This window comes from Cyprinodon tularosa, unplaced genomic scaffold (assembly GCF_016077235.1).
Source record: "Cyprinodon tularosa strain WSP-4 unplaced genomic scaffold, ASM1607723v1 ctg715, whole genome shotgun sequence".
Classification (NCBI taxonomy): Eukaryota; Metazoa; Chordata; class Actinopteri; order Cyprinodontiformes; family Cyprinodontidae; genus Cyprinodon; species Cyprinodon tularosa.
Window position 1 is genome coordinate 407,922 of NW_024039469.1, and position 14,504 is coordinate 422,425.

General features: G+C 39.9%; 1 protein-coding gene across 1 annotated transcript in view; it reads right to left on the minus strand.

Annotated features, from left to right (window-relative positions):
- disp1 (dispatched homolog 1 (Drosophila)) overlaps nt 1-12,821 on the minus strand; it is a 103,771-nt gene extending 90,950 nt beyond the window's left edge. The window contains exon 1 of the mRNA XM_038269010.1: nt 12,758-12,821. The gene's annotated coding sequence lies outside the window, so the exon portion shown is untranslated. The remainder of the gene's footprint in view (nt 1-12,757) is intronic.
- Between the last annotated feature and the right edge of the window lie 1,683 nt (nt 12,822-14,504).

Genomic DNA, 14,504 nt, shown 5'->3' on the forward strand with positions numbered 1-14,504 from the left:
AAACCAGTCATTAGGCCAATAAAGCCTTTAGAGGACCCCAGGCGTCAGGTGATGGAGCAGCACGCCGTGATCAAAGTGTGCTGGCGAGCCGGCGGCCCGAACGTACAGTCAGTCCCCAATTTAAAGGTTCCCAGACACGAGACGGTCTATGCAGCTGCCAGGGAGGGTTGGGAGCCTCAATCGTTGATAGCATTAACATCAAAAAATGATTGCTCCGAGCTTTTAGATGGTAACTAGTTAAAAGTCAAAAATCTAAATTTTTCTTACAGTTAACAAATGTAGCAAACATAGGTGCTAGCGGCTGCGCCTCCAACTGCCTCCTTCAGCTTGTTACCGACGGTGAGGGGATTTCAAAATGAGTGAGTTTCTGAAATAAATTCAGATGACGTACAGATGTCCAAGTAGCCATTAGAAAGGAATAAACTTTTTCATTTTCATCTAATATATTTAAATGGGGTGCCACTGCTGTCTTGTAGCAAGAAGAGCATGGAGTTTGCATGTTCTCCCTGAGCATGTGTGGGTTCTCTCAGAGTACTCCAGCTTCCTCCCACAGTCCAAAAACATGACTGTTAGGTTCATTGGCTTCTCTATAATGTCCTTAGGTAATTGTGCGTATCTGAATGGTTGTTTGTCCTGTTTGTCTCTGTCTTGCTCTGCAATGGACTGGCGACCTGTCCAGAGTGGACCCCACCCTTCGTCCCCAGACAGCTGGAGATAGGCACCAGCAGATGGAAAATGGATGGATGGATGGATGGATGGATGGACGGACGGACGGACGGACGGATGGATGGATGGACGGATGGATATTTGACTACAATTGTTATTTCCTATTACATAACAAGAATAAGCAGCAGTTTTTACAGGCTGTGAAAGAGGGAGAGAGCTGAAACAGAAGCAGATAACAGGAAGGTTGAACATATTGCTGCCAGGTTCTTCTGTTTTAAGAGTCATAAATCAAACTGCCTCTGAAACAGTTTCAGCTTTTTGGAACTGTCCAGTTGAAGAAAGGAGCCACATTCTTTAGTGAACTACTTTTGTAATGTATAGCAATCTGCACTAACTGGCCATTAGTAAATAGGATGCAGAGTTTACATTTTTAATGCTAAGCCAAGTTGTATGGAGTAAATTTTCTTCTGATATTGTATTTTATTATGCATTTTATGAAATAATGCAATGTTGGAAATGATGTATCCCAATTTTAAAAGATATGATATTATTGGCCTTACAGCAATTTTACAGCAAAGTCTATGGTTGATGGGCATCAAAAGATCCTGCAGCGCGTCAAGAGCAGCAGGAGCGGAGCATCTTGATGCATCTGAGAAGCTAAAGCAGCATCTCATGAGCATCTGAGCATCTCACGCACAGGTCGCACTGCAAAAGCAGCAGCTGCGGAAGTTGGAAAAATTTAACCTTTGCTGCTCGACGCGCCACATCAACCTATCAGAGAAGCTGATCTGGGAGCTGGCAGGGAGACAGACACAGCACTGCTGATACAGAGCGCTATGATCACTCCTCTGAAAAAAAGTCTATAAACACCTAAATTAACTGAAAATCTAAAAACCTGCCAGCAAAACATGTTTGATGTTATTATTGTGGTGCCTGCATTTTCGATTATGTACGTGAAAACGTCTTCGAGCTGCCGTTAACATTAGCTGAAAAACGCAAAGAGGCGACCAGCCCAGAGGCTGCTGTTGAACGGGATTTCCACAGCAGATTGTACGGGGGTCTGAGAGGCCCCGACAGCAAAACAATATTTGAAGACAGGATGGTAATCTGGATGAACTGATTGCACAGATTAAGTTTTCAGGTGGACTTTCTCACTTGAAAACCACTTAATAAAACTACTTTTTACCCACTGATCACAGCAAATATAGCAAAGCCGTTCTCTGCCATTCATCACAGGAGCAGCATCTGGAAACACTTTACTGGACGTCTGATCTTAATGTGTACAAGCATCACTTTTTGCACAATTCCCCTGACTTAGACCACTTATTTATAGCAATGAGCTCCAAGTCTGTGACATTGGAAGGTGTCCTTACCTAATCTTTAATCTGAGAGTCTGTTTATTGAATTAAACGGTAATTCCAAACCTAAACCTGGCAGGAGGGGGCATTTCTTTTAGGGGTTACATGTAAGAAAGTGTAGAAAAGAATATATGAAATTTGCAAAAAATTGTATTGGTTAGAGCTAGAACGACTAGAAAGGCATATAAAATTCATTCAAAGAACTGAGCGTTACATTTGTCTTAATAAAGTAAAGAAGCAGTTGATCTAACAGCATGAGCCTGAGCAGGAAGCAGTGCTTTTAGACTGAGTGTTACCTTTACAGCAAAGCAGGACAGATGTAAGGTGTGTGCCTCTGTTACTGAGGCTAAGCTGGAAAGACTTTGTGAGAAAAGGGTTCAGTTCATCACTTCCTCCTAAACTTGACTCATTCCACATCATCAAGTCAAGTAATGAGAAAAAGCTCAGCCTGAAATCACTGGAGTATTTTCCTTGACAGGGAAAATTAGTGAATGATCATACGCACCGACATCTCTGTAACCACACATCATCTAACATGCTCTCAGAGGAGAATTACCCACAATTCCCACACCAGGGCAGCCAGCAGCTAAGCTAAACCTGTGTAATAAGGCAGGGGAGATTTGTTTGCTTTAGTGCATTCAGACAGAGCTGGAGGTGGAAATCTCTACCTGACTCACTGACCCAGCTGTTGCCAGGTGAAAAACAAACATCCTGACATTGTTACTGCAGGCTTGTCTGGACCCGCCAGCAGCGGCTGCTCTCTCGACTCCTTGCACGTTTCCTTTATTAAGCTGCTTGTGATTAAGGGGCATTGATGAAAGGGGACAGACTTTTTCCAGAGGAGGAGGGTGGACTTTATTTCAGGATCATAATAACGAGCTTTAGAAGGCTGCTCAGAGGAGGAAGTTAAGCCCAGCTTTAAAGGTTCTCCTAGAATTGACTGAAAACAGGCAATGAAAGGGAAACCCTACTCAAACATGACTATTCAGACTTATTGTCATTGTTCAAAGCAGCCTCAGAGAGGACAGGAAATTCATCAACACAGCAGCCTTTTACTCTGGTGTGTCATTCGGTGACCGGTGGCGATCTCAGTTACTTTAACGTCAGTCTAACTGAACCGCCATACCTGCTGCCGACAGTTTGGGGACGATTCTTGGAAACAATATTTCTTTCCTTCCTGGGTTTAGATTATAAAAATGATACTACAATAACAAATGTTGCACAAATTCAATTAAATATTAGCAACGGATACCAAATGGATGCGTGCTCTTCAAGGCATGCTGCTGAATGCATTAATAAACGCATGCACATAACAGTAAATATCAATGAAATTAAATAAAAACAGCAATACTTTCCAATTATATCAGCCAGCTGATGTATCCTTCTTTCTGTACACGTGATGTTAATAATCTGAGCCATCCTGTCAGTGATACAAAACACTCACCCTCCTACTAATCTTTATAAACTATCCAATCCTGAGTATAGCTAAATATTTTACTAGGAGCTAGTATTACCTTTAATAGTAAACAGGGGGCCACGAGGAATTGAAATGAAAGATATTGATATAATAAATATAATATATTGCTATTAGCAATATATTATATACGAGGGATGGAACGGTTTATGAAAACCGTCAGAACCGTTCGGTTCGACTGTCTCGGTTCGGTTCGCGTGCGTTGCGTTCGGTTCATGCGCTGCTCCTTTTTCTCATAGGCGAAGCGTTTACACTCCAGAGCAGAAGGTGGCGGTACTGCGACCAAAGCCAACCACCAGTAGTAAACAAGAAGAAGAAGAAGCGAAGCAGCGTAGCCGGGTGTAGCAGAAAAAAATCAGTTGTTGTGGAGAATTGTGTTGGTATGGCGAGTGGGAAAGAACAGGAGTTGGAAGACGCGTCAGCAGCACTTTATAGGTCTGCTGTATGGGAGCGCTTTGCATTTAGAGTGACCTACGATGACGGCGGAAAGAAAGCTGTGGATAAAAGTGCAACAGTGTGCAAGCATTGTGCAACACGTTTTGTTTATGCTAACAGCAACATGACCAGCATGCCATGCTAAACCCGAAATCCCACATATTCCGTTAGCAACCCCCGCTGCGCTCCAGACCGCCTTCACAAAGCAAAGCATACAGCCCCTGCTGTGGCTCCAGCCGCTCCGCTCTGAGTTCCTTGTAGATGGTAGAGGGCATGCGCGAGAAGATTAAATTCAAAGCAGCAAAACATGGGGAAATGATCCAGGGTTTCCGCGGATCATTAAAAATAATTACAATCCATTAATTTTTTTGGATTTCTTTCATTAATTTCATTAAAAAAAATGTCATTAATTTTTATAATTTTTATAAATTTTTTTATTTTTCGGTGTAACAATCAACATATACCAAACCGAACTGAACCGAAAACCGTGACCACGAAACCGTGAACCAAACCGAACCGTGGATTTTGTGAACCGTTCCACCCCTATTATATACATGTATTCGTTATGTGGCTGCTTCAGGCGGCTCATGAGAATGATCAAGATGTATAGTTGTCTCCTAATGGTTGTAATTTAATCTGAATATAAAAATATAACTAAACTGTTTAGATGCCGACACAGATTTTAATATAAGCTGCTGGAGGCCACCCAATGCACTGCAGCTGTCCAGGATACAGTATAAACAACTGGAGGCAGTTTCATTTTTACTTTATTTAAAAAAATAATGTTTTTCAATTTGTGTGTATGTGTGTATATATATATATACACACAGAGGTGTCAAGTAAAGAAGTACAAATACTTTGTCACTGTACTACACTTCTTAGGTATCTATACTTTACTCCATCACTTATTTTTCTTTCTACTTCTGACTTCTACTTATTACATTTTCACACAAGTATCTGTACTTTCTCTTCCTTCCATTTTTAAAACAAACGTTATTCGTTACTCTTGGCTTCAGTTTAATGTTTATAAATATTTATTTCACGTCATGTGCTCCATCCAATGCAGATCATTGGCTCCATCCACATCTAGTGAAAACTAGTGTAATTGGATGAGTCATAGAACGCAAACACTCATTGGTTAGCTAAAGGAAATCATCAGAAGCAAGCAGGTGTTCTTCAAACTGTAAACACGAATTGTCTATGCCATGCTACAATGTTGGATTCAGAAAAAGATGTTGAAATGTCTGAAAGGTCGGACACAGGGGAGAGCGTATCGGGAGATGGAGACCAACAAGACCTCCCTCATCCTTGTCCCTATCTCAAAGAATTTTTAGAAATAGTTGAAAAATTGAGCTTTCAATTCATATGGCGGCATCTGGCTGTTTTTTTTTTAAAGGTTACTTTATATTTTTATACTTTAAGTAGTTTTTGGATCACATACTTTTTCACTTTTACTTGAGTAAAGAGGTCAAGTTGATACTTAAACTTTTACCAGAGTGTTTTTAAACTGCAGTATCTATACTTCTACTTCAGTAACAAATGTGTGAACTTTTGGCATTACTGTATATAAATGGTAAAAAGAGGGTAAATCCAGCAGACCGTACTGATGCTAACTGGCCTTTCCCTGGTGGATCATCTGTTTACATGATGAAAGAAGGACAAAGTTCTTTAATGTAAATATCCTGCTAGCGTTTAGCTGATGCTAACCATCTGATAACTATAGTGTTTTCCTGTTGCCTGCTCTGGTTGATAAAGGTAAATTCTCAGCTCTCTGAGCTTACTGGCTTAGTTTGTTGGCTTCTGTGTTATTTACAGACACACAATAGCTCAATAAATACTGGATTAATCCTGGTTTTATCTTTTCTTGAAAGCTAAAAACCAAACATAACAGAATAATAAAAACTTGCAGTCACGCTCCTTTTCAGACGCACCCAGCTAGGCGGCATCATTAATGATGTGATTCCCCTCTGACATCCAGGAAGAATAACTACATAGCTGTATCCAGCAGATAGCTGCCTTACTTTACTCAACAGGTTAATAATCTATTGGTAATTTGAACTATTCAGTTAAGAAACATTTCTGGTAAAAATTAGGGGAGGGGAGAACTGGGTCACGGTATCGGATGCCTTCTGCTTTCTCCTTTTTCTCCTTCATTCCTCTTCCTTTTTAAAACCCAGACTTTGGAGCACTTCATTTTGCAGTCGCAGACCTTTTTCCCAAACTACTGCCTATTTACACATTTTCTTGATAATTTGTTTCTTTCGTTATCATTACGTCAAATGGCCTGCGCGTGCCATTTAAGCCCCGGTACGAGCAAACTGCCGGTGACAGACAGGGAGACCTGATGCCATGCAGGACCAGACAATTTATTGCATTTTCACGGGAGGGGATGCTATTATATTCATGCTGTGTTTCACTGTGTACTGCTGAAAAATGGGGGGGAACATGAAGATTAATTTTACTGCTGGATTTATTTTAATATTTGAAAAAATAAAGCGGGACAAATCTTTTCTTCTTCTTTCGGGGCCCCCTTAAAGTAAGGGCCCTTAGAACCTTAGTCCTAACTTTCCCCCATTTCAGTGCCCCTGATAGTGAATATAAACCCTGTATGTTTCCACAGGCGTAACTTTCTGAAGGACTGGGGTGGACTCACTGCATGAAAAGTGGGATTTTCGTCAATATGCGGCACTGTAGATTGTCGTGGAACTTCAGGTTAGCTGCAGTTTACGGCAATTTGCAGGCTTCGCTGAAAACTCCCGTAAATTGTCAGAAATTGACGTGGACTTTCTTAGGCAGTGTTCCCCCCATGCCTCCCCCCCATGGAATTCTAGGGGAGGCTTTAACATGTAAATGAACATGCTGTGAGCTATACAAATGCAAATCAGGGTTGCAGGGGGGTTTTTACTCCAAGTGACATTTTTCTAAAAGATAAGAAAATCTCTGATACAAAGAGATCAGGCTCAGTATAGCCTCTTACATTTTAGCTTGAATTGATTTATTTAATTAAAGTATAGAGACCAAAACAGATCTTTAGCTGACAGAGCAATACATTTAGAGCAGTAATTATAAAAATAAAAAAAATTGCATTTAAGATAAAAAATAAAATGTTGTCTGTCAATATGCTCAATTCACAATAACTTAAGTGGAAAAGTTTCAAGAAATTAGTCCTGAGATGATTCACTTAATAACATGGCGCATTATCCTGTTGGAAGTAGCCATCAGAAGATTGGTACACTGTGGTCATAAGGTCTGGCCAGGTCAAGATCCGCAATTGCAATCGCACCAAACAGGAAAAAGAACATCGACAAATTCCGGTTCGTCAAATTAAAATATAGCAGCAACAGATCGGTGACTAGAAATTATAGCACAATTCTTATATATAAAAAAAAAAAACTAACACCGTTTATTTAAATGATTGGATCCAAACTATTGGTTATTCACCAACGAGGAAGCAGATTTCTCATCTCAATCAAATTTTTATTTATTTTATACCGAGGGACTTAAACTTTAATCAAATCCATTCAAAAGAAACTTCTTATTACAGGAATGAAAAGAGATGCTGAGTTTGGGAGTAGAGAACAAGTTCATTCAAAAAAAGCAGTTTTGAATTATCCTTATCCCCGTTACAAAAATCTACAAAAATATATATATATATTTGGGCAGAAACTGAACATATGCTGGATGATGGTGGGATTTTTTTAATATGTCATATTAAATTAAGCGCTCACAGGGTTCATACAGGAATGAGTGACTCTAATTTTTTGCTATTAGAAATTATTTTAATGCCATCAACAAGAACCATGTACACAAGTTATTAGTGTACATGAAATATGAAGGAGCTGTAAGCAGAGTTCCATGACTCCTGTATGTATGTAAACACACACACACATATACGTATATATATATCCTCTAGCTTTTTCTCCGCCTGGAGCGATATAATATATCTGACGAAATTGTTTTTATAAGCATTTTTTATTAAAGAATTATAAATACTTCGATAAACATATTTAAATAATTTTAGTGCCAATTAAGGCCTTGATTTTAAAAAAAAGAATGATTTTTTAATTATTTTTATTGATCCGCGGAAACCCTGGTTCATCTCGCGCATGCTCTCTGCGATCTCCAAGAAACTCAAAGCTGAGCAGTCTGGAGCCACAGCGGCGGATGTATGCTTTGCTTTGTGCAGGCGGTCTGGAGCGGAGTATGTGGGATTTCGGGATAAAACTCCTCTTGGACGCGATGGCGACTCTGCATCGAACAAGACGAACTCAAAGAAGAGATGCTAGCGGTAAATATATGTTCGATTACTGCCTGCTAGGCTAAAAGCAGCCTAGCCTAAGCTACGGCTAATAGCAGCCTAGCCTGAAGCTACGGCTAATAGCAGCCTAGCCTAAAGCTACGGCTAATAGTAGCCTTGCAAGAACAAGCTTTATTAAAGTGTATTTTTTGTGATTCACAGGAAGCAGTATGCCGTCTTCACAACTCGGAGACTAATTGCAGGCGCTATGAACCGGAGCATGGGTAAGATTTAAAGACTATGCTTTCATTCTGCGGTAAAAGGCAATGGATACGGATAGATACCGCTGATCATAGCTGTACATTTTGTTTTCACAGACCTCCTATTTGCTCGGAGCCATATCAGCAAGTCCAGATTTGCACGATGTCGATAAAGACGACATTGTGTGTAAGTGACTTGTTTTAATGTTTTCTCCTTCCTTGTTACTGTGACTTGCGTTTGATTTTTTATTAATACCACTCTCATTTAATTGTTTTCCAGCTGCCTGTAAGACGTATTTTCAGACGGTACGCAGGAGCTTCAGATATACGCAGCCAGCCAACACGCTGCGTGCGGAGGCTGCCAAGCAATCTGCTCGGAGTCGGGCCAGAAGAAAGAGGGTAAGACTTTATTTGGTGACTATTTTTCAGGTGCATTGATAGATGTGTTGTGTCCATACGCAGTGCGCTGTTTCATTGTTTTTTTTTCAGCTGCTGAAAGCGAGGCAGAGTGTGCTAGCAGATGAGGAAGTGGAACTCTGGAAGTCCGCCACCGTCGGCCTCATGTCCGACGAAGAAGATGGCGTGGTTGGCGGTGTCTCTGGATGGATTGTACGGTCGCCGCCATTTCGTAGGCCGGATCTCACTGAACTCTGTGTTAAGCTGCAGTCCCGGTTAGAAGCGATGCCGAAGTACAGGGCCACGCAAAGTAGGCGTCTGCACATCGGACCTGCCTCGGAGGGAATGCTGCCAGTTACCTCCAACCCCGAGGAAGCAAACGGACCGTTCACGGAGTTGTAATTTTTAGATACGCATGTGTTTGGATACGCGTTGTATATAGTTGTGTGTGTTTTAATAAAGCTCTTTCTTTGCATAAACAGCTTCCTGGCAAATGTTCATTTCCTGTATAAATTCATTCATGTCCTTGATGGTAGCCTAATAATTGTGTAGTAGTGTAGGATAACATAAATAAACAGCATACGAATGAATAAATATATGAATGAATAAATATATGAATGAATAAATATATATATATGTAAATTTATATGTAAATATATATATATATGCCAACCAATCACGAGCGACTTTACTTGTTTAAAAAGAAGTGGTTCCGTCCAATACTCAGTAAGAAAATTAAAGCCTGGCGTGGCCACGTGTGGTTTTGCTGCCAATCACGAGCGATTTCATTTGTTTGAGAATAGTGGTTTCAGCCAATACTGAGAAGGTTATTCAAGCCAGACCTGGCCAGCCGCGCGGGTTTGCTGCATTCATATGATAATTAGGGCCATTAGTACAGCTGATCGCTCTCCACATACGTCAGAGTCCGTTTCCGACAATTTGTGGCACGACAAACGCGGACAAGCGCGGGTTACAAATTGTCGGAAACTGACGAAAATCAGGGAGATCTACGGGAGTTTACGGGGACGAAAATCTCACTTTTCATGCAGTGCATGTCCCCACCAAATTTGTCCCGGTGGGGACATGTCCCCACCAATAATCTCCCCTTTTTCCCCCCCTTTCTGTTCATTTACTTTAGCCAAAGGTAACAGAGGTTGGGTGCAGCTATCTGTGTTCAGAGCGTTTTGAGGCGGCGTTTTAATTTTTCCTCTCTCCAGCTGCTCTCGTGTCCCGCATCTCAGTGGGACATCATCAGATCTGTCACTCTGAGACGTCTGATTTGCGGTCACATTTCAGTGCGTACAAAGTAGCACCATGGTTGGAGGAGAGACACATATCAGCAATCAGTGAATATTAACCCGAAGGTACTTGGCTGTTCAAGTAAAAGTTAGTAAACGGGTTGGTTAAAAAAAATTAGAGATCATACCACTGGAAAATCTGTTAGACATGCAGAGTTTTTTCAGCTAAAAATGGCAACATATTGAAAATTTATATAAGTTAGTATTATAACGCAATAGTTTAGAACATAGTTTGTTCTTCTTTACTAGTTAAAACAATCTTGGCTTCTCAGAAGACCATGACTCCCAGTCACAGGTTTACAGTTTTTCTTATTGTACAGACAGAATCCGACTGCAGAGTTTCAAAATAACTAAAAATTTTGTTTCTGGCATCATTATATCAGTAAAGAGGTTCATAAATATTTTTAAACAGCACAGAGAGAAGCAGGGAGGGCTGCAAATTTAAAGGTGAAACAGATTTACTGGGATATGCAGCACGCAATAAAATATATTTCCAAGTTTACCAGAAAGTTTACAAGAAATAAATATGCTATGCTATGATTAAAATGCAGCATATCCATTTTTTCTAGATGGTGTTGAAATTGTACTTCTAGGGATGGATGATGTATGAATTTTGGCATTGGAATCGGCTGTTATTTCTTTATTTATTTTATGCATTCATGTTTTCGAGCCCTGTATATGTAAGGCACTAAAAGGCATCTCTCTTATATATCAGTGTATTATGGTTTTCATGTGTTCTCAACAATCGGAAAGCATCAATAAATATATGTTTCAGTTCATTTCTGGAAAATACAAAAACCTAATGAAAGCGTTCGGTTTGAGTAAGCGTAGCTCCATCAGCCGCCACCCGAGTGTCCCCAGCAACTTTCATTACAAAGTTTCACCCTTGTTTGTATCAGAACAAGAGGAAAATCTGGGGGGAAAAAAGGGGTTATGGAGATTATAAATGTATAAATTTAACAGAAGGAGGATAATCACAGGATCTCCACCATAACCATTCAGCTCAATAGAGATTAAACAAAACATTTTCGTTTTGTGCAGCTTTCATAACATTTCACATTAACATTGCACTTTAAGTGCAGCAGTGATCAAATGTCAACATTGTGGAAGAACAAAACATGGTGCAGAATATGGTTATTGTGGGGGCTGCTTAGTGGGGCAGTGGGTAGCACTGCCAACTTGCAGCAAGTACATCTGGGTTTGATTCCCGGCCCAGCATGGAGTTTGCATGTTCTCCCTGTTCAATCTCTTAAACTTCAGTGTAATTTTTATTCTTGTGTTTTATTTTTATTTTTAACTCTTTCTTCTGTGTTTTATTTTTTTTACTGATTTTATGTAAAGGACTTTGAATTGCACATGCTGAAATGTGCTATACAAATAAAGCTGCCTTGCCTTGCCTTGCCTTGTGCATGTGTAGGTTCTCTCTGTGTACTCCATCTTCCTCCCAGAGTCCAAAAAAGTGAGTCTTAGGTTAATTGGCTTCTCTAAAAATTGTCCTTAGGTATAACTTCACATGTTGCTCAATGTTTCTCATTTTAAGAAAGACGGTGCTTCTTGTATATGGAGGACCAACTCTGCCATATTTAAAAATAAATACAGAAATAAATAAATGCTCAATAAATAAATAAGCATACAATTAATCGCCACCAAAAATACAACAAATACATATAAGTAGAAATTAAATTATACAGTGAGACATAAATGTATATAACTCTTTTAATTAGCTTCTTTATTTATTTGCCTTTGTAATATTTATCTTATTTATTTTTTTGTCCTTTATAATCTTAAACTTTATTTTTTAATTACTTATATTTTTATGTATTTATTTATGTGCATGTTATAATATTTTTGTCTGTTTTATTCTTCCTTTGTATTTTTTTTACCCTAGTTATTTCTTCGCCGCTATTTATTTCTGCCCCCCCTTTTTAGATTTCTGACTGCATTTCTGCCTCCTTATGCAAATGAAGAGGGGCGTTTTAAGGACTCAACTGCTGCCCATTGGTTATTTATTTATTGAGCATTTATTTATTTCTGTATTTATTTTGAAATATGGCAGAGTTGGTCCTCCATACTTGTAAGAATCGTAAAATACAACTTTATTCTTGTAATTTTATGACTTTTTTCTCTTAAATGTACAAATTCATTCTCGGAACGTTATGACTTTATTCTTGTAATATTATGACTTTATAATGTCACTACATTATTCTCATAATTTTATTACTTTATTATCATATAAAAAAAAAAAAACCCTGATACTCTGTCTTACCTTTAAAACACTCAGTATCAGCAAGGAAATTTGAGGTTAACGATATAGCTGAGGGAGGAACACTGGTTGTTGCTTGTTTTGTTTTTTTAGCTGTGGGGAAAATATCCAGGTAGGCAGCTACTTCAATGAGAAGTAGTTTTCAGTGTGAATGCTGCCAAGGATGTAACATCACTGATATTAACCAAGTTGTCCTTTCTTTATTATCATGAGGAAGACAGCAGCGGTTTATGACCTCATGTTCTTAAGTTTAGAAGAACCTTAAAGACATTTTCTATGTTTTGATAAATAATAAAGAAAGTAGCTGTGTAGATTAATCTGCTGTGAGTTTGGTAAGATGTGTCTATTTTATTTTAGATTAATGTCTTACCTGTAGACGAGACTGGAACATCCCACGCATGTGTTTAGACAAGTTGAGGTTTTCACAGCTAGATCTGTAGAAAAACACAGAGAATAATTTGTAATAATCTGTTTTTTACAGGAATTCATCAATTGACTAAAACTGAGGTGTTCAAAATTGTACAGGTTAAAGCATTAGCAGATAAGCACGCTACAAATAAAACACTGAAAACAACACTGCATGAAAAGTGAGATTTTCGTCCCCGTAAACTTCCGTAGATCTCCCTGATTTTCGTCAGTTTCCGACAATTTGCAACCCGCGCTTGTCCGAGTTTGTCGTGCCACAAATTGTCGGAAACGGACTCTGACGTATGTGGAGAGCGATCAGCTGTACTAATGGCCCTAATTAGCATATGAATGCAGCAAACCCGCGCGGCTGGCCAGGTCTGGCTTGAATAACCTTCTCAGTATTGGCTGAAACCACTATTCTCAAACAAGTGAAATCGCTCGTGATTGGCAGCAAAACTACACGTGGCCACGCCAGGCTTTCATTTTCTTACTGAGTATTGGACGGAACCACTTCTTTTTAAACAAGTAAAGTCGCTCGTGATTGGTTGGCATATATATATATTTACATATAAATTTACATATATATATATTTATTCATATATATACACTCACCGGTCACTTTATTAGGTACACCTGTCCAACTGCTCGTTAACACTTAATTTCTAAGCAGCCAATCACATGGCAGCAACTCAGTGCATTTAGGCATGTAGACATGGTCAAGACAATCTCCTGCAGTTCAAACCGAGCATCAGTATGGGGAAGAAAGGTGATTTGAGTGACTTTGAACGTGGCATGATTGTTGGTGCCAGAAGGGCTGGTCTGAGTATTTCAGAAACTGCTGATCTACTGGGATTTTCACGCACAACCATCTCTAGGGTTTACAGAGAATGGTCCGAAAAAGAAAAAACATCCAGTGAGCGGCAGTTCTGTGGGCGGAAATGCCTTGTTGATGCCAGAGGTCAGAGGAGAATGGCCAGACTGGTTCGAGCTGATAGAAGGGCAACAGTGACTCAAATAACCACCCGTTACAACCAAGGTGGGCAGAAGAGCATCTCTGAACGCACAGTACGTCGAACTTTGAGGCAGATGGGCTACAGCAGCAGAAGACCACACCGGGTGCCACTCCTTTCAACTAAGAACAGGAAACTGAGGCTACAATTTGCACAAGCTCATCAAAATTGGACAATAGAAGATTGGGAAAACGTTGCCTGGTCTGATGAGTTTCGATTTCTGCTGCAACATTCGGATGGTTGGGTCAGAATTTGGCGTCTACAACATGAAAGCATGGATCCATCCTGCCTTGTATCAACGGTTCAGGCTGGTGGTGGTGGTGTAACGGTGTGGGGAATATTTTCTTGGCACTCTTTGGGCCCCTTGGTACCAATTGAGCATCGTTGCAACGCCACAGCCTACCTGAGCATTGTTGCTGACCATGTCCATCCCTTTATGACCACAATGTACCCAACTTCTGATGGCTACTTTCAGCAGGATAATGCGCCATGTCATAAAGCTGGAATCATCTCAGACTGGTTTCTTGAACATGACAATGGGTTCACTCTACTCAAATGGCCTCCACAGTCACCAGATCTCAATCCAATAGAGCATCTTTGGGATGTGGTGGAATGGGAGATTCGCATCATGGATGTGCAGCCGACAAATCTGCGGCAACTGTGTGATGCCATCATGTCAATATGGACCAAACTCCCTGA